At 34.5% G+C, this 24,483-nt stretch overlaps 1 long non-coding RNA gene across 1 annotated transcript; it reads right to left on the minus strand.

Annotated features, from left to right (window-relative positions):
• Nucleotides 1–1,107: 1,107 nt before the first annotated feature.
• LOC143222574 (uncharacterized) lies at nt 1,108–23,527 on the minus strand. Its single transcript, XR_013012330.1, has 3 exons — nt 23,040–23,527; nt 12,946–13,038; nt 1,108–1,187 (listed from the first exon to the last, which is right to left on the minus strand). It is a non-coding gene; the product is annotated as an uncharacterized LOC143222574 (long non-coding RNA).
• Between the last annotated feature and the right edge of the window lie 956 nt (nt 23,528–24,483).

Raw genomic sequence — 24,483 nt, forward strand, 5'->3', positions numbered from 1 at the left:
GAAATTAAAATATAATATTAATTAAACTTTAACCTTTGAGATGACCTCATGAGTGTTGCTGGTGTTGTTTGTTGATTTGGGGGGCCCGGCATGGCCGAGCGCGTTAAGGCGTGCGCTTCGTAATCTGAGGGTAGCGGGTTCGCGCCCGAGTCGCGCCAAACATGCTCGCCCTCCCAGCCGTGGGGGCGTTATAAAGTGACGGTCAATCCCACTATTTGTTGGTAAAAGAGTAGCCCAAGAGTTGGCGGTGGGTGGTGATGACTAGCTGCCTTCCTCTAGTCTTACACTGCTAAATTAGGGACGGCTAGCACAGATAGCCCTCGAGTAGCTTTATGCGAAATTCTAAAAAAAAGAAATTGTTGATTTGTAGTTAAACACAAAGCTACAGACTGGGATATCTGTGCTGTGTCCATCAACCTTATATTAAGTGTCCGAAAACATGCTGCTGAATTACTCCCTTTAAATGGACTGTACCAATAACCTTTCATTGATGGGTCAATCATAAATGTTAAACTCTATGTGTTAAACAAAGAAAGTACTTTTACTAATTGATGTAGTCTAACAAAAATGTTTATTACCATAGTAATTCATGAATATTTTAATTTGGACATGAAGCATGGTCCTCACTAATCAGAGACCAGGAACTTTAATGGCAACAGATACACAAGAAACAAGCAGTTGAATGAAGACAAGACTAATAAGTTTAAAAACAGTACAACAGTACCAAGAAAAGAAATATTACACAAGAAAATATCCGCAGTGGTAATATGTTTGTTGATATGGACAATCTATCAGAAGTAGCAAGGGAGTTTTGTCAGTGTTTGTAAGAGATTGGTTGGTTGGTTGATTTAGAGTTTTATAGTACAAAGCAGTTAGGCTATCTTTGTCAAACATCCAGTAAAAAGTGAAATGTAAATTTAGTAAAATTCATAAAAGGAAATTATGATAAAACAAAAATATATTTTTTTTTAAAAACAACATATAAATAGCATAAAACCAAAGTTTACATCAAGTCAACAACATTAAGAAAAAACTACAGTAATTCATGTTGTAAAGGACTTTCTGTAGTGAAACTGTAATTATCATAACTTACCAGCAGGACTAACAGGTAAGTACAAAAACCACCATTAGTCACCTGAAGTTGGCCTTTCTAGTCCTGGTTCCGAATTGTTTGACCTTACGGCCATCTTCAAAAAATAAAGTGACAAAAAAGTTTTAAAAGAAGTGTAGCAAAATTATAGACAAGATAACTAATGGGTAGTTCAAACAGCAACATCAGTCACCCGAAGTTGGCCTTTCCAGTCCTGGTTTCAAGTGATTTAATTTTACAGCCAGTTTCTAATTTCAAATCAAATTACATATACTGTGATTTTAAAAAGGAAGCCACATTAAAAATGTGTAATGTATACATTAAAAAACTTAAATGGCATTAAAAAGATTAATGAACTTCATTAATCATGCATGTTAATAAACTAGACATTAAAGCATATTTATAATTGAAAGTTTTATACTATCTGATACAGAGATGCCAACTATTTCAAATGACTGAGCGTAATGATTGTAGACAGAACCCTTCCACAATTTCAGTCTTTTTAGAATTGCGAGAAACAAGACAATCTGGTGAACGAGGCATCTTTTTTTCCAACATGTTAACGATCGCATTGGTGTTTCTATGCCGCTGAGAAAATAATAAATACCCATCGACACGAGCGCTGATTGGCTGACAAGCACTGATGACATAACTATGGATTCCCCCACGTACTCAGCAGAGAAAGCACCTCACTTAAACTTTTGGTAGACGTGAGAGATACAAATATTTTTTTATTATTTCAAGCACAAACATGATTATTGCAAGTAGCAATTTGGACTATGTCTTTTACTTCTTATCAAAATTTATTTGTATTTTACTAGAAATTTTCTTTTCACCCCTTTCAAGTCCTGGGGAACAATTTATCACTTTATTGTATTGTCCAAAATAATATATAATAATTTGGGAGTTGCAACAAGTTGTAATATTTGTCTGTATGAGTGTACAGTCTTAATGTATACACCCACATCGTAATGATAACGTTCAAATCATAATGGTTGGTATCTCTATTGATGTTCATGAATTAATTTGTCAGGTATGTAGTTTTGTGCTCAGAAGCAAACAAAGTAACATTTTCATTACTTGGATAAATAAAATTACCAAAAATAGAGAAAATTGTTATCTCTATTTGCAATTAGTTTATTGTCATAGTGACAATTGATTAAGTCATAGTTTTCATTAAACTGCACAAAACTAATCAATGTAAATACTGTCTGAACATAACCAATTAAATTTTCTAGTTCTAAAATGTTCTCTCAGTTGTTTAGCATGAGTGTGGCGCTACAATACATGCTACAATAACGTGAAGAGGGAACTTCAAGCCATTTCTGCGTAGACCACAAATTATTTGTATGCACTGGAAGGTTATATTAAATAAACAAACGATACTGTCATCATAAACTGAGACAAGTACCTTTATAATGCAATTTTTTCATACGTATGATGTAGCGTCGGTTTATTCATACCTACTGAAAGTTTAAGAAATCCTCTTAATTCTTAAACATAAAATTCCACTTCCAGAAGAAACTCGCTTCCCCCAATACACAACAGAATGTTTCAAAACTTTCCAAACAATCACATTTAAATACTTTTTCTTCATAACATTCATTAATTGTTTCTAATTTCATGATAAGGACAGAAATAGTTGTTCACATGTGTACAAGATATTGAAAATTCGTTCACTGACTACAAAACTTAGTACCAACAGAGACCAATTCCATGTCTAAAAGTAAGGATGAAAAGAGAGTGAAAGACCATACTTTCGATGCATGTCCTGAGATGATATGATTCACCATGAAACCCATTCTTAAATTTTTGAAATCACAGAACATATTTTAATAAGCTAATTTTCTTTGCTCTTATAAGAAAAATAGTAAAGGTGTCACAAATTAGCCTTAAAATTTGCAGAACAAGTGTTTAATCCTCCATAAAACAACTCTACTGTTGATCTTATCAGTAAAAAACATTTTCCAAATTCATGTTCACTCATTAAACCTTTTTAAGACTTTCTAAAAAGCATCATTTGATCATCAAAGCTGTCGCTCTAGTAGGTCTCAAGTCTTTCCAAATACTTGAATTTGTTTGATTTTCATTTTTTTGGAATTATTAAAACATTTTACACTAATAACTTTTGTTATGCAACATGAAGTTGTAACCTGTTTCTGTCAGTATTTTTATCACAATCATTAATATGTATTAGTGAAAATAAATACATTTTGATAAAGTTAAATAGTGAAATTGTAAAATCAGAAGGAATGACTCCATTAAAAACGGCAAATCTAAACCTCTGACTCATTAAACTTGTTTGTTATAACTCAAAAACATGTGAGAAGTTGTGGATTTGAGCACCCACACCTCTCTCTCCTAATTTCTAATTCTATATATATTGTATATTGTGTATGTAAGGCTTCTTTGATTTTGCATTTGTTTTCCTACTTGGCATCTGGGAATCTCCTATTATAATGTGTTTACGACATTTGTCATATTGAAAAACGTGCAAAGATAATTTTTTGTGTTCTTGGAATCTAGTTTCCATTTTTCTGCTTCTTTCCCCAATGTAGAAGTCATGACAGTTCTTGCATTGTATTGTATAAATCATGTGTGTAGTTTTTATGTGTAAAAACATGTCCCACATTGTTTTCCCATGTAGGAAGTTGTGGGCTTGAGCACCCACGTCTCAAATATGTCCGCATGATGAAGATATTCTTGTAAGCGCAGATTAATAATATATTATTGTGGTGATACATAAAAAACTTAATTAACAGGAATCAAATTATTAACGCTAACTACAAACTTCAATGACGACACTCTCAAATTACATCCTAACTCAAGCACGCCGCCATATATTCACAACTTTCACCTTTGAATTGGTTTCGCCAATCACAGTCAAGTTGCGTTTGTGACGACTCTACGTAGATCACATTTTAAAGAAGTACAAACAAAATTAATAAATGTGTTTCTTTAGAATAAACGTATTTGTAAAATTAACTGATTTGAAAACAATTAATAATAGATTAAATAGATTTTTATAATTTTCAAACTATGATAAGTGCACGTATATACACATAAAATTGCAAATTTTTTCTGACAAAGCTACTTTCAAAGTTTGGTTTGTTTCAGAAGTTTTAATGCAAAGCTAATCAAATAAGTTCCTACGCATAGCCGCCAGTACATGTGAAATGATTTGTTATTTTTCATACTTTGTTTTGTTTCTGAATTTCGCGCAAAGCTACACTGAAGGTATTTGCACTAGCCGTTCCTAATTTAACAGCGTAACACGAGAAGGAAGGCAGCTAGTCATCACCACCCACCGCCAACTCTTTTACCAACGAATAGTGGGATTGACTGGGACTTTATAATGCCCCAGTGCTGATAGGACGAGCATGTTTGGTGTGACGAGGATTCAAACCCGCGACTCTCGAATTACGAGTCGAACGCTTCAGCCGGGTCGTTTGAAATGATAGGCTACAGTTTGTTTATTTAATTTCTTAATTTCGCGCAAATCTACGTGAGGACTATTCGCGCTTGCCTTCCCTTAGTGTCAAGTTTTGAGTTGATTGGTCAAGAAATGAGAAAACATGGAAAGAAAATTTATTCAACGATAGTTATTATTTCACTCGACAATAATATTTGTGAATGTTTAAGTATTATTGGCTGTTGTGGTTTATTGATAAAACAATGCATAACGTAACAATAATTAAAAAGTAATGCTTAGATACGGAAAGACGAACACATTTACGAAATATAGTTTCTACGTGACAAGTCAATGAACGACAGCAATTAAAATAATCGGAATCTGGGAAATAAGAATCTCAAGTAAAATAAGTTGCTATAGCTTGATATTTTGCCATGTTTCCTGAAGGAATAAAAACAATACGTTTGAGTGTCAATGGAATCAGACACAGGATTCCAGTTGAAAAGCTCTCCAAGTGTGAAGTAGACAGTTCCCTTACCACTCCAGTACGTCAACGACCTTGGCATCTGCCTGAAGATAAGAAATATCAGTTTCAAGGAGGTGGGACCATGTTCCATTTCTTTATTCATTATATAAAGACAAAACATTTCATTGTTCCTGGAGACGATGGGAATATTAACACATTCCTTCAAGGAATTAAATACTATGAAACTGAACTGGCAGAAGTTCTTGTTTCACAAAACCTCGCTCTTCTTCAATTTCAAAAAGACCGTGAGGATGATTTCATCAGCTGCATTGATGAAACTTTAGTCTTTCAAACGGAATTTACTGATCGTGGATATTTAATGACGATTCACGGCTCAAAGAAAAGTTTGATGGAAATTTTACCAAAAGTGAAACCAAACGCTGACAAACAATTTATAAATCTTGGATGGAAGGTGTCCATGTGCTTTAAACAGTATTACAAGTTTGTAAAGGCATTATATAATTGCATTCTGTTTCAGTCTGTGTCAAGACTAGGATACACCATCACGTGTTCTTCTGAGTGGCGCAATAGATCAACTGAAAATCTCACAACCCAATGGTTACTTTACAGACAACGCATCATTTGGGAAGAACAACCAAAGCCAAACACGACTAAAATTAAAAATGCAGTTCACCGTATTTTTAAGAGATTAAAATTTTAGAAAACATGAGTTTTTTAAAATTTAAATTAAACTTAATGGTTACCAGTTTCAAATTTACGTGTACTATTATTATTAGAATTAATATATTTTGCTGATGTCATTTGAGAACAGTACAATCTCCAAGACTGTTTCCTTGAAGTTCATGGCTCTATGTTAAAAATTAATATTGATGTTAAAATTATTAATTGAATAAACGTTTAAAGAAGAAATAAAATAATGAAAAATTTATGTAATTTAAATAAAAAACAGTTTCGAAATTCTGCTATTCCTCATTCTATGTAGATGTAAAGTCTTTTTTGTGTCTGTAGCTCAAATAAAGATAATTTTAAAAGACACACGCGTGTTTTTCTTCCAGCAAAGCCACATCGGGCTGTCTCCTGTGTCCATCGAGGAGAATCGAGCAACTTATTTTAGTGTTGTAAATCCGTAGACTTACTGCAGTTTCAGCTGGAGATTACTATTAAATTTCCGGATAAAAGATTCTTCGAAAGTTTTTTCCTGAAGAGCAATAAACACTTCAAAGGACCTACATTAGAATATCTTACACAAACGATTTATATTAATTCATTCTAATTTTTTTGAAAAAATGTATATTTTGTACATATTAGAAGATCGAAGGTTCGAGCTACGATATGTCGCTGAACACGATTTGTATCTTCAGCTATGGGGGTAATTTTAGAGTGGAATCAATCCTTTTATTTGATTTAGAGTAGATAGGTGAAGACTGATTTCATTCTTTTTGGTCAGTAGCTCAAAATTAAATGTGAATATATCTGAATCTTAATTGTCTCTGACACCAGACCTATATATTTCAACTTATTTAATATTTCCTATTTTTGTCTGTTACACCAGAAATGTAGGATAAAATGACTCATTCCCTAGTGTTAAATGCTTAGAAAATTGAAGCAACAATTAGTGGGTGTAATTTTAACTTGTGTCTTGTGTGCTTTGGATCGTATAATCAGTGAAGTATTGATTCAGAAAAAAGTTGTTGGATATATTACTTTAAAAAGCCAATATGGACTTCACCGGAACATCTATGGATCATAAGAAGAAAACATTGGTATTCAGAAGCACTTAAAATGTTAATGAAATAAAAATTCATATTCTTTTCACGAAATGCGTCGAGATAATAGTAGCAAGTAGAAATTTACGGAAATGGTTTACTTTCCTTGAGACGCATACTTTGAACGACGTTTGGTTCCATTTCTATGTATTTTCATCAGGTTGAGATCTATTGTTAATTGCCGTTGACGTCCTTGATTAGTAGTTTAATGTGGCTTTTAAAGATGCAACCGCAGCATAAGATTATCTTCCTTAATCAGAATATTTAGAAAAACAAAAAAAAATGAAAAGCAAAAATATTCACAACAGATGTGAACTGAGTGTGGACTGAGCGACAGGTGTGGGTAAAATGTTTTGAGCAAACTTGGCATGGACCGAAAATGGTCGAAGGGTCGTTCAGCTCATCAGTCGGGTTATTTCAGGGGTTCAGGCCACAACAGCTCTGTTCGGGAACCGAGTTTATGTTCGACAACCGAGACATTTTTTTTTCTCAAAGAATATGTTCGAAAACCGAATAGTTCAGGAAGGGAGTCATTCAAGAACCGAGATACCACTGTATTTGACTTCATTTTATATGTCATTATTCCATATTTGAAGTAAGTTATGGATTCCACGTGAACAAAATTCCTTGAATTTGGATTCAAAAAACAATCTTAAGTCAGTTTTGGGTTCCTCGTTTTTAACAAACCTTTCTTCATCTTAGTAATGCCGTGAAGATCTTAAAATATGATAATCAGATGGAGCAATATCAAGTGAACAGGATCGATGTGGCACAACTTTCCATTTTAAGGCCTGAAGTTTTTCTTGGGTCATTTATGAAGTGTGTAGGATTCAAAACACAATCTTAAGTCGTGAAAAAACATTAGTGTTCTATATTGATTAATGCAGTTCTTTTCCTTATCAGTCCTTGGTGTTAGCACTTCAACTGATGACAATATCTTTCAGCTGTGATTTGGATAAAAAATTTTGTGATAAACTGCACTTCCCAGATCTCACCAAACACAAGGCAAAACGTTTTTTTTTTTTTTGGATATAAGCCATTCTTCGGTGTTGGTACAGGTGTGTAACAGAGATTCAACAATTGTCTCTTACGTTGAGTATGCTCATAATAACAAAACAACACTTCTCGTTGCCACTAACAATTCTTTCCAGAATTGGTTTATGAGCATTTCTTGTTGTCAAAGATTAACAAATAGTGACTCTCTCAACATGTTAATTATCCGAAAACTAGTGTCCAAGTTTTGAAACTTTTCCAATTTCGTAGATGTAGGTAATGATTGTTACATGGAGCTGTTGAGCCATTTCTCACATCGTCAACTTTCGATTGCTTCAAATATTAAAATATTGACATTGAGAAAAGGCATAAATTTGCAAGTTCTTTTCCTCAAACCGAATGACAACTTTTTTGCAAAAAACGTTACTTACTTTCTTACCTAATATTCTCTGTGATAATTCTTTGTATCATTAACGTTTTTTGTTCTGGTAGTCATCACTATGGTTACACTTTTCGTGTGCGCAGTATCCCTAATGTGTTTCTTTAAGTATTTGTTATACACGCACACACGTATATAATTGATTGGAAAAATGGATATTTCACATTCTGTATATTATTCCATACAACAACTTTATTTCTTTATTTTAATTTTTACTGCTCTTCTTATTCTCACCCCTCAGTGTGGACTCCTGTCCGTGGTAAAGGGACCTCCCAGGGAAGGTTCTGTTTTTTCAGATTACCTCTTCTGGGATCTAAACATCCACCCACGTGTTTACCGTGTGTGGTAACCCGTGAAAGGGAGGAGAGGATCCTGTTGGTTGGGGGTCCAGCCATAACACACCACTTTGACCTTGAATTCCTATAGACAGGCAGCCTTGGGGTGGCCCCCCTTGGATCAATCAGCTGGTCCACTTGGACTATGGTCAACCAGGTACCAGTGTTGAAAGTTCTTAACAGGTGTTGTGGACTTTGCGTCTGACGCAGGTGTTTGGGTGTAGTGCTCACGATACCCTGTCGTTGCTGCAGTGTCCTTGCTTGACATTGTCGTGCGTTTCCTCATAGGGCTCTATGGTGGGTGGGGTCAGAGGGCACCAAAATTTTCTTTTCTGTTATGGATCCTCCAAACAAAAATTTAAATAAAATAGTGAAAAAACAGTCAATAGGAAAACAATTACGTCTTGAAGATTCTGATCAGCAATCTTCAACATCTGTACCACCAGTTATACCTCATTTTCTTATCCTACATTCTCTTTCAGAGAAACCTTGAGGGCAAATGTCCTCCTTTTTTATTCAGAAGGGACTGTAGGGACTTGCTAGCTCTCCAAAGGCAGAAAAAAAACTTTGATCTGGAGACATATCAGTGGAAACATCCAACAGTTATTGTTGAGAAGGATTTGAAGAACATCCCCAAGTCAGAGATTCCAGCTGGGTTCTCCACTCGAGTTTCTGCATTGAGGCGTATCTCCACTCACAAAGATGGAGTTACAATACCGAACAATATCCTCATTCTGACATTTACATCACCACGTGCACCTGCCACCATCAAGGCAGGTTATCTTAATTGCAGGGAACGGCCGTACATTCCAAACCCTCTCCGATGTTTCTAGTGTCAGAGGTTCAGTCACTTAAAGACGTCACGTCATAGTTGTCTGACATATGCCACTCTACACACCCTTCAAGGCCGTTGCCATCCGTGTTTCCTTGGGTCATACTATCACTGTTTGTTTTCTCTACCTCTCGCCTGGGTCCCTCGAATCAAACTTCCTCCTCTCGCCCACCCAGTGTGGGTTCCGACAGCAGAGCTCCACCATGGACCACCTGATTTTATTTGAAACGTCGATCTGAGAAGCTTTTCTCAAACGACAACCTGTATCAATACTCTTTAACATTGAAAAGGTTTATGATACAACATGGAGGTATGACATTTTGTGAGACCTCCAAATATATGGGTGATGTGGTCATTTGCACATTTTTATTAAAACTTTTTTTAATAAACAGGAGATTCCAAGTTCCTGTGGGTTCGAAACTTTCCTGTTCTTTTCTACAGGAACTTGGAGTCAGTCCGAGCTGTGTTTTGAGTGTGACACTTTTCAGTGTAAAGATTAATGTCATCACTGAACAATTCCCTCTTACTGAAAGAGTAAGAAAAAAGAAAAAAATATTTGTCTTAGAAATCTTATATACAACAACATGCACACTATATTTCATCAGGAACATTATTTAACATAAGTATAGAAGAAATGAAATTTCTGCTTTTTAGAAACTTAAATAAGGTTCATGCTGAAGAAACTTCAAACAAACCTTCTAATTAACAGGTGTTCCACAACCAATACCAATTCAAATTGGCTTGAAATAAAAGTTTCCACTTTTATACTTGTATACTTATAGTGAGTATAATTATCTTGATACTGTAAGTCCTAAAACCAAATCAAATTCCTAAAACAAGAATTGTTGAACCATTTACAAGTGAAATATATTTATCTGTAACTTGGTAATCACATTCAAAATGTATTTTCCTTAAACTTTTGTCCAGAGTAAAACTTAGTTTGCGCAAACTACAATGACAAGAAATGTTATAATATTTTTCACTCATTCTGGGATAGTTCAATAGTCAAGAGACAGGGTTAAAATCTCCCTCTTGTAAAAATGTTTTTCATAAAGCAACTTATCTCTGCACCACTCAGAGCTATTCACTTACATACAACTATAACATGCCATCAACCTTGAACAAGCTTCCACGTGCATTATAACGGCTTATGACGATCACACTGTTGTTGCCCTCTACCAATGAGAAGGTCACACTATCTCTATATAAGCACAAGTTTACTCTTGACAAGGCAAAGAAAATTAACTGGAAGTCAGAAAGATCAGGAAATAATTGTCTGTTTTATTTGTTTTGTTTTTATAAGAGTTCAGAATTGGCTATGTCAATTATATTCCCAGAAAACATTCATTTCAACACTGGCCTCTGAAAAGGAGGAGATGGGTTTAATATTTTCCATTCTCCTGTGTTCAATACAGGTTCTTGTTGAGTTAAACCTGTGAGATAAAGACAGCAACTTGGTGGTTTCCCATGGCACCATGAATGAGAAGTGTAAGATGCTGTTCTTCAAGTTACATTGTATCAGATGACTATCAATCACCTTATTCCATTCATTTTATTTTTTCTTATCAATGAGGAATTTTCAATGTGTTGAAATGTATACATTAATCAAGGTACCATAATATATATATAAACCACATGAAAATGACTGGAAAATAAAACAAACAAAAGTCATCACACTAGATCTTCTGGGTATATTGGAGAATAAAAATTGGTAGGAGGCAAAATCCAGAGAAAAAGGAAACTGCATAATTATATAAGTTATGGAAGACAAATGTGTTACTTTTAGTTCACATACCAGTCTGTGAGATCGCCAAAGACAAACAACGAAAAGAGGCTGTGCTATGTTGAAACTGGCAGGAGATGCGAAAATGTCTATGGTCTGACACACCCAAAGAAGAATATGCAAGATGGTGACCCTAAACAGTTGAAGCAGAAAAGGATACATGTAGAGATTCAGAGATGATAAAGAAATGACGGGATAAGAACCACCCAAATTTATGGGGACAACAAAAAGACTAGAATAAAAAATCCAGAGTAGAGTGGGAGACAGATTCTATAATTCCTTCTGTTAATAATGAAGATACAGATGATCAGTGAGACGTGGATAGAAAATAGAACAATAAGAAAGGTAAAGTATGAAAAAATAAGATTGAAATTATGAGATAGGACATACAAAACCCCAGGATTGTTAGAGAAGATAGAAAACTGGGAGATGAAGTGAGAGAGGAAGGCACTGAGAGGACCAAAGCCTGGGACTGGTTCCGAAGAAGAATAACCTCTGAAGTCTAAACCCTGGATTCCAAAGGGTTGGGAGCAATCCCAAAGAACTATAAAAAATAAACAAGACAAAGCACCTAGATATAAGATGGAAGGATATGTACACCAAACTAAGGAAATACCAAGAACAAATAAATCAGAACAAAGAGAGAAGGGGAAAAGTAAAACTAAAGTAACAAACTGATTTTAAACCATCTGTATACGAGGGAATAGAAGTATGGTTCAAAATATGTTTGGAAATGAAAATAGTACAACCAATTGGAAGTATCAACCTTCCTCAGATGACTCAAAGAAAGGTAACAGGCAGAGGTGGTAATAAAACATCGTGCGGTGGGCTGATCAGTGGAGACAGCAACGTCAATCTATGCCATACTGAACTCAGTCAGCTACACCTAAATATGAAGACCAAAAGGAAGAATGGCAGACTGTATATTCCCAAAACGTTGAGCCAGTGGAACCCAGTGTACAGACTCTGAACTGGAGAAGTGTTGAAAGACCCTGTTCAGGGCTGAAGTATCAGATGGTGAGTAGCATACAGCATCTTCAAGGCCAAAGCCCTGGGAGAAACTTAAATAAGAGACAAATAGTCCAGTTTTGAACAAAAAATCAATCTGCCTCATAACAGCTCCAAAATGTTCAGTGCCCTTGTACACTTCGCATTTCAGTCGGTTGGATAAGTTTTACTACTGTGTATATTTCACAGTTATATCATTAGATATGGTCAGAAAGACATTGTGAAGTAAAAGAAGCCAAATAGGAAATTTGCAGTTATTATGTACTTCCAACATTTGTTTCACTACTTTCATTACAGTTGGTGTTATGGTGGTGAAGATGAGAGAGCAAGTTTAAAGTTCTATGAAAAATAAATAAAATGATATTCATTTAGATTGTATAATAAGTTAGGTAAATTAAACATAAAAAACATGAAATGAGCACAATTAATTTTATTCTCAGCATGAAAAATCACATTTTACACATAATTACTTGACAGAGAATTCATAAATTAATGGATAAATGTTTTATGAAAGCAATTTACTTAAACTATAATTTCACTTTACGAAAGGAATGTAATGCTTAGATAAACATCTGCCAAAACTCATGATGATACACTTTGTATATTTAGAATATTTCAGTAGTTTATGCAGTTTCATGTTTACATGGAGATTACAAAACTGGTCAAAATGACCAAGCACATATACAGGTTTAATAAAGTATAATCTAATTGATAATGGATTATGCATGTGGATCACAATCAGTCGTCTAAATATTTTAGTTTGAAGTATATATTTTTTTTAATTCTTTAGATACACTTACCATTTTGGAAACTTTTTGAAAGCATAATTTTCTTTTCACTTTAGATAAAACACCACCAGTGACTTCATCACAAAAACTGCTCTTGATTGGATGCTGTAAAAAATTACTTTTTATAAATTTACTTGCTACAGTTAATTTTAAACATGGGTGAGGTATAAAATCATGAAGAATGTTTATAATACGTAATATATAGTTTGTTTTTCAATGTCCCAAAACTAATCTTTTTGTTAAAATACAGTTTACTACTAATTATTTGGTATTGGATAATTTTGTATTAAGGTGGTTAATTACCTTAGACACATTTCAGTTACATTCTTAACCATAATGTTGGCAAGTCTTTCTGCAATTTTATATCAAATCATATTTCTTTATTGAAGAAATTATAATAAAATAAATAGATTTTATAATCTTAAAATCGTTTTCTATGGGTAAAGATTAAGTACAGAAAATTTTAATGGTTTGCACAAAAAACATAATTAAAGAAAAAGTTATTAATTCAAATTCTGTTAAAATTTATGAAATGAAAAGTAACTTCTGAATTACAAGGTGACAAATGCCTCTGGGATCAAACTACTCCATGAGATAATACATCTTAGTCTGATCCAATGAATACTTGAAAAAGTGTACGACTTTGGTCTTCTTACACAAGAAGGAATGGTGACGTATGAAGGACTGTTCAGAGTGATGCAACTTAAACTGATTATCAAATAAAAAAGAGGAAGTTATCTTTATATTCAAGTCACTAGTTGGTCCTCAATAGTCTTCACTTGAAATATTGTGTGAGCTTTGTCTGAGTAATGACACTGATTTGTTGTAAATTGTTCACACCACAGCTACTAAAATTACTCCAGGGATGGAAAGGTTATACTAAGATATCTTTATAAAAGATCAAAAGACAAGGTTTTTAGTATGTTTAAGTCGGTGATACAAATGAATCAGGGAGATAATCCTGTCAGTGTACTATGTAGTGCTGGCTTGTGACTCTACACCATATTTTATGCACAATATCTTAAGGAAGATCCAGAGGCATGCTCTCCCAGAAATATTTAAAATAAGAAACACCATTCTCTCTATTTTCTGGTCTCTTTTAAAATAAGGGTATAAAAAGTGATTAAATTTGCAATGAACATGTGATTTTGTGTTTCCTTCATTAGGTGTAAAACAACTTTTCATAAATGTCATAACTTTTCTCCTTTTGTGATGTGAAGATGCCTTTGAAGTAGGCAAAACTCTTTGGTAAATATAATTTTTGTGGGGGAGTGGGTGGGGTGGTTTGATTTACTGACTGAATCCAATGCTATATGACTACATTTAATTTCCTATGATTGAGTAGAGAATGCTCATTAAGTACATACTACTAACCATACAATCTACTTTACATTTTTCTCTCTCACAATAACGTATTTAAAATGATTTTAAAACATATTCCTTTTATTAAGAACATGAAAAGTTCAGTTAAATTAATGTTGATGACTGAGATTTTACAAAATAAAAAAGAGCTAATGATAAGGCATATAAAAAACGAAAGTAACGAGACAGAATTAGGTAGCTTTTCTGTTATCAACTGATGTAGGTGATTTACTGACCTGGCAACTGATGAGAAGCATGTTAAAAGCCTTAACGAAAAATAAGAAGAGATTTTATTGAAATATATAAGTTTATTCAGAAAGAATGAATGTGTCTTGATTTTTTGTAATTTATCTAAAGACCAAAGTACGAGAATATACAAGTTTAGGATTTTGAAAAGGCATACTAGATTTTAGGTGAGACCAATTTTATTTTTTTAACAGGTTGTCATACATAAACAATAAATTATCACCAGCATCAGTGTACACCAACACATTGCAAGTTTTGAATAGATAATTTCTTGAAAAATGGAATGTGGGGTTACCTTTATTTCTTTTCATGCGAGAGTAAATAGGAAAAGCTTTGACAGATCAAGTGGTTTCTTGTTGCTAGTAGTGTACTATTATGTTAATAATCATTAACTCTCTTTTTTAACATGCAATAAAGTTGATTGCTCTTTCAATCTTAATTGAAAGGGTAATGTAACCTTTTCAAACCTTACATACACACATCCTCTTTCTCTTTTACACTTTATATTGAATATAAAAAAAAGCCCCAATTTCATAATTTCCTTGAGAATGTTCAATACTTGAAACAAGTTGAAAGATAAACCTATTCTTATGTGATAACCCATCCATCCTAATAGCCTTTTTTGTATACAAAACATAACAATAGCCAATATTTTTTCTTCAGAGAAGGGAATCACACCATGCTCAAAATAAAGCCTAAATAGTGATTAAAACAATGAAATTGTCTTCCTAACTTTATAGTTAAAACTTCCCTCAACAGACAGTTGAAAGAGTGGATGTCACAACATTTTAAGAGTTATTCTCCAAATTTAACTAAACAACTTTACCATCACTGAATATCAATAACATTGGTCTCACAATTAGTTTATAATTCAAATCTTACTATGCTGTGATATCATGACTGGGAAATAATTTTCTTTTTAAAGCCAAAGATATATTTTTTTCCTGTACTGAAAATGTATTTCCAATCGATAGTTACCAATTCTCACATAAATAGCTATTCCTGTACATTGCTGCCCTCTATCTGAACAAAATGTTTTGAGCATGCCATAAGACTTGAATCTCCTACTTATCTGGAACTGACTGCCATGCACCTTTTATGGAAATCATCATGTGACAATTCTCCACTTATAAGTGTGTGACATACTCTCTGTATGTATGTATGTGACTATTCAATTCTATCAAACTACAACTTAAAAGTTTCAGCAAAACTATGGAATCACTGGTTTCTAATGGGGTCAAAGGGGAAAGTGTAAAACGAGGCAAGAATCTTTCAAAAATTCATTTTCAGTTGTGGAATATTAAAACTTCTGATACAGTACGTTACCTCCACTCCTCACACTGAATAAGTGGAGAGTCTGGTGTAATGGAAAGGAAGAAGCATTTTTCAAAAGTATGTGGAGGATACTGCAAATGAGAAGATCTTTGGAATTGAGAATTTGATGTGGAAGAACACACCACTTATGAACCAGGTATGATCTTTGCCCATATTTATGAAACTCAATCAAAGAAAACATCAAAGTCAGTGAGATGTAGTGTGGCTATAGAACAACGGACTGTACACGGCAAGTCACTCCAGTATGAAACAGAATCATACTATCAACAAGTCAACTACAAATCAAAATATAGCCACCTAGTGGGGGTAGAGGAGAATATCATATCACCTTCACCACAACTCCATAAGAACAGAAGGAATTTCAGACACGTGAGAAATTGATTGGTCAATATGGGATGTAACATCCGAGACTGAAAAGATGTCTACTAAATGTAAACCATCTCTCCCAAATTTGAATTGACAGGAATTACCCCAGTGCAGTTACATCCTCGGAAAAATAACATAAAGAAATAACTGAAAAGGAAGAATCATAGTAAGCTGTAAATGCCTCCACCTTGATCTACACCCTTGTGCAAATTAATTGAAACGAGACGGAAAATTATGATTTTTTCAAATTTTTGCATTTTATTTCTGAGAATCCAAAAATTACTAACAAATTAATACATGATATGACCACCTTTATTTTTCAGAAGATCATTAATCCTCTTTCGCATTGAGTCCACGAGTTGACTGCAATCTTTACCAATTTTTGGATCGCAGTACCACACCTCAATTATGGCCTTAATTAGCTATCTTTCGTAGTACAGTCTTTTCCCCGAAGACTTTCTTTATAAATCGCCCAAACATTTTCAATAGGATTTAAGTCCAAAGAGTTTCCAGGCCAGTCTAGCACCTTTATTCGCGTTGTAGTCATAAAATTCTTCACCAGTTTCGATGTGTGGCACGGAACCAGATTTTGCTGAAAAATGCCAGATCTATCTGGAAATCTCTTTTTCAATTCTGGAACGACTCTTCTCTGCAAAACATTGATGTACTGTGGTCCTTGCATCATACCTTCTATGATATGTAAGCCTCCAACGACATATTAGCTGAAAAGGTCCCAAACATCTTCTTCAAGGGACGTTTTACGAACTGATTGATGTGAGATTCTTAAAGTTTCTCACCTGGAGATCTGCAAACATGCAGACTTCTTTGACCCTATGCAAAGAAAAAAGTCTCATCACTGAATAACACCTTCCTCCATTGTTCTTGTGTCCAGTTCTTGTATTTCAGACCCCATTGATACCAGTTTTTCTTTATAGAGTCGGTAAGAAGTTGTTTTTTGACTGGTCTCTTTGCCCTTCTTACTCAATTTCGAATGATGTAATATTCCTCAAAATTTCATCATATATCACAAAAATAGATCGACCGTACTGCAAAACACAGCTAATGATGCTGCTCGTGTGAAAAATTACTATTAAAGGAAATCAGCGGGTCCAGCAAGCCTACACCAGTCACCATGCTGAAAATATTGTAAAATGACCATTTGTTTCAATTAATTTGCACAAAGGTGTACAAGAAGAATCTGGTAAGGAGTCAGGGAACAGACATTTGTAATACATGTGTGAGGACTTGTGCTGATTTTCTCAGCTCTAAATCTAAACCCAGCTGCTTGAAACCAAGGTCCACATAAAAGTACGATGAGTGACACCAATCTATAGGGTGAACTGCAATTTTGATGGCTCACTCCCATGTTAAACAGTGGACAATATATCGTGCTATATACACCAGCAGAACACTACTGTCCTACTTTCATCTGAAAGGTTTCAAAACCATTTATTTATATATATATTATTTTTATTACATTAATACATTCAGGAAAATGCTGAAAGCAAAGAAACAATGTGTGGAGGGTATGAACTGAAAATGTCAAGACACCTCAGTATGGTAGGAAAAAGGAGAAAGTGTCCCATAAAGAAACCCCAAATATAACTGGAACATAAAACGAAGGAAATGGAACAAAAACTAGTTGGAGGAGTGCCAATAAGGAAAAACAAAGCTAAAATCCATGCTGTGGATAAAAATGTATAGTTTTAGAAGATATTCAAATAACATAAAATCAGAAATAAAATCTGCTGATGGTACACTAAGGCATAAAAATTAAAGCCTGTACATTGTGAGGCTTGCAATTATCCATTCTCAAATCAGCAGCAAAAGATTATCATGATATAATGACATGAGAAGGGGAATATACTGTGAAACATGTTCAATAAAATAACTGAGATAGGCAAAGCAAATTCTGCAGTAGAGGCTTGGGAGACCATCTATGAGAAGGTGCAGGAGAAACTGATTAAATCTCGGTCATCTGAAAATGGGTTCAGTCACTACAAAAGAAAGGTGAGCAATACTGAGAGCAGGTAATATGATCCCATTCCCCAAAATCCCTTACAAACAAAATTAATGGTAAAGAAGTATAAATTCAACAAAATCAACCTTAAAAGTACATATTATTACAAAGACAGAAAATATTCGACAGAACGAAAATGTTAAGAAATTGTAAAATCAAATAATTATACATGACTGTATAAAATTAAGAAAGATTGTAATAATAATAACATATGTATGAGACCTGATATACAGTAGAAAAGTATAATTGCATTCATGATTCATACACCAGTAAGATGATTTATAGGTAAACCTAAAATAATAAAATATACAGTAAATCTAGGAACTTGTGTAAACAAAAAAGTTAAAACTAAGACTACCAACTAACCTGAACTTAATGAGTATTAACCAATCTAATGAAACTCATGGAAGCCAAATAAATATAGATAACAATAAAATTATTCAAAAGGCTATCTGCACCAAACATCCAGAAAAAAGTTAAGAGAAAACTACAGTAATATAAGTGTTAAAGTACTTTCTGTAGCATAACTGCAATTATCAAAACTCACCAGGAAGACTAAAAGGTAAGTACAAAACCATCATCAGTCATCTGAAGTTGGCCTTTCCAGACCTGGTTCGGAGTTATTTGATGTTTTCGACATTTTCAAAAGTTATAAAATTTTTAAAAAACTTGTAGCAAACTAGATGGATTTTGATTCTTAAAAGGGAATTACATTAAAAAAAACTAATGTATACATTAAAAAATTAAATGGCATTATAAAGATTAATGGCCTTTAAAAAAACTAAAAACATTTCCAGGGTGGACAGTGTCACCATCACCAATAACACTGCCTAACGTTATGGACAAACCTTGGGACAGAACATGTTTAAAATGGTGTTGTTATTGAAAACTATTGATGACTTACAGACAATGGCAGGATTAAGTTCTGTGAGAGCAGTGAAAGAGGGCCAGTTTATTGATCCAGCTTCCACTGGAGCATGCAGGATGGGTGACATTGACCACTGCCAGTCTCTAAAAATTAGAGGAAAATGATCACTGCCTCATAGATTATTGTCAACCCTCCATGAAAAATGGGAGAATAATGAAGTGGAGCAAATTGAGAGATCAATAGCAGTAAAGGACTGACGAGTTGCATGAAAATAAATAGAAAAACCAGTATTTAAAAGAGAAAGGTTGTGATCAGAGAGCATATGCTCAAGAAAACGACACCTCCTATCAATAAATGCACTTCTCCAGAGCAGATGATATTCATTATAGTCACCCAGGATTAAGAAGAGAGACAGGAACTGTTCAACGAGAGCATGAAGGTATGATCGATCATGTGTCTTTCCAGGTGACAGGTAGAGAGAACAAACAATGACGGTATGACCCAAGGAAATACGGATGGCTATGGCCTCGGAGGGTGTGTGTCGAGTGGGAAAGACAAGGTGGACAAATACTGATTAACAAACAGTGCTACCCCTCCATGCACTCGTTACTAAATAAACAATTATGACCTGTACCGGCAGGTTTCAGAAATGTTTCTTGCAAGGAGACATCCAGGATGGTAGGAAGCAATCAGTGGTTTGATGTCATCCATTATATCAAGGTGACCATTTTTATTTACGTGAAGGCAACTTGGGTGGAGAACCCTTTTCTTTGTGACCAACACTAAAGGGGCCACACTACAATATCAAACAAGGTCACTGTGGCAATGCCAGGGTTTTGTGAGCGCTAAACCCAAACACCAGCATCAGATACAATGTCCACAGCACCTGTTGAGTACATCCAACATTGGTACTTGGTTGACTCTAACCCAAGCGCACCAGCCGACTGACTTAAGGGAGGCTATCCCAAGGCTGTCTATCTATGGGAATTCATGACGAAATTGGCATGTTAGGGACCTCCCAGAGAAGGTTCTGTTCTTTCAGTTTACCTCCTCTTGGAGGTCCCCTCACCACGTACAGAAATCCACATAGAGAGGGTGGTGTAAGACACAACAACTGAGTTGATGGAATGCTTCATAACTGTCATGTCCCAGAGATTACAAAAAAATGAACCACTGCCTGATAAACAGCAAGAAGTATCAAGAAGTCAATATGAAGATTTAACTCCTCTCAAGACAAATGGCCCAAGAACTCCTGCTTAATACAGTATGCACTCCAACCTGATAATGATGCATCTGTAAAGACATGGCCATCCAAACTGGTACAACAAATAGGTACCTTCACTGTTATGTATTTCCTTTCTAACCACCAAAGAAAGTTGGACTGAAGGAAAGAGAAAGGAATATCTGAAAACCCAAAGGGTAGGTGATGAGGTGCAATAAACTTGTAGTACCCACTGGAAGGAAAAACATGTGGGCATGACCCAGACAGATAAGAGCCTTCAGTGATGCCCAAGTCACTGGAAGAAACAAAGCCTCCAGTGCAAGGAGAAAAGATGCTGATAGTACCTTCTGAACTAAAACCTCCATTGATTGCAGACAAAGAGGAGGAGGTTGAGCTCAACTATTATGTAAATTATAAATCAAACACCCCTAGATAAAAAGGAAACTGAGTGGGAGGGATAGCAGATTTCTCCACCTTGATAAACCCACCCACACCAGAGGAACTTCTCTGAAGAGGAACTGGATGTGGAAGGAGACTCTGGAAATAGAAAAAGCTGGTCCTACATAAAATGATGAAGATTGAGTTGATGAAAATAAATGAATCGGGCAAACAACCAGACCACCTGACTGAACCATAGAGTGCTGATGCCTGTCCAGAAGGAAGAGCTTGAAATTGATAAACACAATCTTTGTGGATGAAACACACACCAAAAAGGATGTGACACTTGGGTAATAGGATGTAAACATAAATAGGAAAAGAAGGTCAATCTGAAAGAGAGAATAACATGGGAGGTCAAGAAACATCAAGGAAGAAATTCAGATGGAAGAGACTGAAAACAGGACACCAATACCCAGTCTTTTTAGGGGTGACATATTCAGAAATAGAATCCCAAAACCACAAGACAAAACTATTTGATGACACACCTTTTATGAGAAGGTCTTGAACTGCTTCTGTGCGATGTTAGTAGAAAATGGGATCTTAATAGGTGGAACAAATTACAATAGGGGGATTAGGTGAGAAATGTGAGAAAAACGAGTCTATTTTTCTCACAAAATTAAAATAATCCATGAGTTAGTGGTAAAAGTTTCCCACACTTCTTAAAAATAAGCAAACCTGGCTCCAGTAGGATTTGAATCCAATTAGTAGTTACCATTTGAGATATCACACAAGGTATCAGTGAACAATAGCCTAACATGTTCACACAGTCAAGAAAGAAGGAACTGGTAAAGGAGATGAAAGAGAAAGCTGAGACAATGAAAAGCAAGGGAACTGTGCAATATACCTGATACAACATGGGACTCCAAGGTGTCTGCCCACCAAATACCACACCATAAAATAAAAATGCCTGACATTGTCATGTTAAATCAAAAAATGAAAATTGAGTTTACTGCATAGAGCGAATAAGCTGCAATAGGAGGATGTGTTACACTCATACTGGTGGAGGGTTGTTGAATGCTAATTTGCACGCTTAAACACAATTGAGCCATGTGGCATACATGTGTAATAAGATAGTAATTCAAAGCTAGGAGTGAGTGATAGTCTGTGCATTAGATGGAAATTGTATGAAAAATAGTTATAACTGTGAGAAAGAGTAAATAATTACACTGGAATTTCAATTTGTTTTTTTCCGTAAAACTTTACATATTGTATTATTTTTCCCATTTTTTACACCTTGTATACCATGAAAAGAAAACACTGCTCTTTTCATTTTCTAGAACGACTTAATGACACATTTTTTATCCTAAATAGCTTTCAGTTCTTTACAGTATATCTATATTGATGCTTAAATTTTATTGCTCTTTGAACTCTGTCTGACTAATGATATCACCACACAAGTTGTAAAACACTTTCCAAACATGTAGTTTACTTTACCCTCAGCAATCATGCAATGCACTGGTCACTAATCAGCATATCACAGTAAAATGTTTTGTTTTTTCTATTTATTTAACCTAATCTAAAACTTATATCTTAATTACCTTTATGAAAAACTAAAAATATAGTACTTACCTGGGTCTTTTTTTTATCAACTCTTCATTAAAACTATTATTATAATGGTATCACTGCATTAAATGATTGTTAGTTTATCAAAATTGCAACAAAGAATACAAAATAACATGCTGAAAGCACACATTGTCCCAGGAATATCAAAATTTTCTGGCTTTCTTACCATTCAGTAAGACCCAATAAAAATTTAGCTAAACTTTCCAATGTGTTTCCTGTGGGAATAAAATTTGCACTGGAAGCAAAATAAACAAACTCCTGTACAGAAAATTATGTGATATAATATTTGGATTTCTGTTGGTTAAAAGTATATAGTTTTAAATATCAAAGAGAACTAAATATTGGAAACCTGTGAAAGAGAAAACATAATATATGGGTGTGGCTAAATGGACTTGATTTTCTAGTTTATGGCTCTGTAACCAAATGAGATTGAAGGCCATAAAAAATTATACTTTATCTGAGTAATAACAATATTATAATGAGCGACTTATGTTAAATTTTGTTCTTCTTGAACAAGTGGTCAATAAATGAAAAAAGAGGAAATACTTAGAGGGCAAATATCACAATTCTGAAACAATGGAAAATTGAAGACATTTTTAAATGTTGTCCTATAAAACTAGGAAATTAAAACTATATAATTTCCAAATTTGTATTACAAGCTAAGTTTTGTTGCCAAGTTTACTTACCACGATAATAAAAGTAACTTAATTAACCATAGTTAATATTAAGCGTCTGCCCAGAAGCGGTGTCTTTGTTCAAGGGCATGACGTAGCTGACCTTAACAGATTAGTAAATGAGGGGCCAGCAGATACCTTAAAACCAGGAAAAATTAAAATTCACCTTCCAGGAAGTGAGCAGCAGCCTAAAGCCATTGTGGTAAGAGGGGTTCACCAGACCATTAACTTAGAATCAGTCACACAAGCTTTAGATGAACAAGGCATTCCACACAATAAAATAGAACGTATAATCTCAAAGAAAACACAGGCACCCACGAATCTTATACGCATTGATATTGACGACAGTTACAACATACAAAAATTAATAAATAATGGAATAACGCTTTGGTATAAAAAATACCAATTCGAGCAACTGAAAACTCCGGTAGTTGTTGTAACACAATGCTACAATTGCCAAAGATATGGGCATGTCACAGCAGCCTGCTTAGCAACACCGAGATGCTGCGGATGTGGCGGGGAACACCATATCAACCAATGCAAAAAAGATAAGGAAACGCCTAAATGTTGTAACTGCGGTCAAACCCATACAGCAAATTACAAAGGATGTGATAAATACAAACAAATAAAACAACGTATTTATCAGATAAGAACACCAACAGAACAGAATCAACCTAATACAAACAGCTTACCTAAAACAGACATATCAACAGAATTCAATAAAACAACAAAAACCACGTACGGAAAAATGCTGAAAGTAAAACAACCCCACAAACAGCAAGAGCAGAACATTAAAACCCAGGACAAGAACACTTTAACACAAACACAAAAACCAGAAGAAAACAGCACCACCATACAAGAAACAAATATTAACACATCAGATAAAACAAGCCTATTCACAACAATAATCAAAAACATAATTACAGAATTCGTAACAGAATACACCAAACTAAACCAGACAACTAACTGTTTTGAACTACTGATCAATATCTCCAAAAAACACATCACACCCGACATAATATCAACACTTACTGGATACATGCTCACAGCACAATGTTCACAGTAGTATATATCAACATCCAAGGTGCAATAGCTTCCAAGAAACATGAGATTCAAGACCTAATACAAGAAACTAACCCCCATATTATAATAGTAAGCGAAACTCTAATATACAATAACAATAGATTTAAAATACCAAATTATTCAACCATAAGAAAAGATAGAACAAATAAAAATGATGAAAACAGAGGCATTATGCTGCTCTACAAAGTGGAGCTTTCAGTAGTAGAAATTAAATTTTGCAGTAGCAATGAACATGTTACTGTAGATATCCTTTAAAGGAATAAAACTAAAGTAACAGTAGCAGGAATTTACTGCTCACCTAACAAACAAATAGATATAACATTACTTAGCAACATCCTTTCCCACAACCAAAACTCCATAGTTATGGTGGACT

This window comes from Tachypleus tridentatus, chromosome 8, assembly GCF_004210375.1.
Source record: "Tachypleus tridentatus isolate NWPU-2018 chromosome 8, ASM421037v1, whole genome shotgun sequence".
Taxonomy (NCBI): Eukaryota; Metazoa; Arthropoda; class Merostomata; order Xiphosura; family Limulidae; genus Tachypleus; species Tachypleus tridentatus.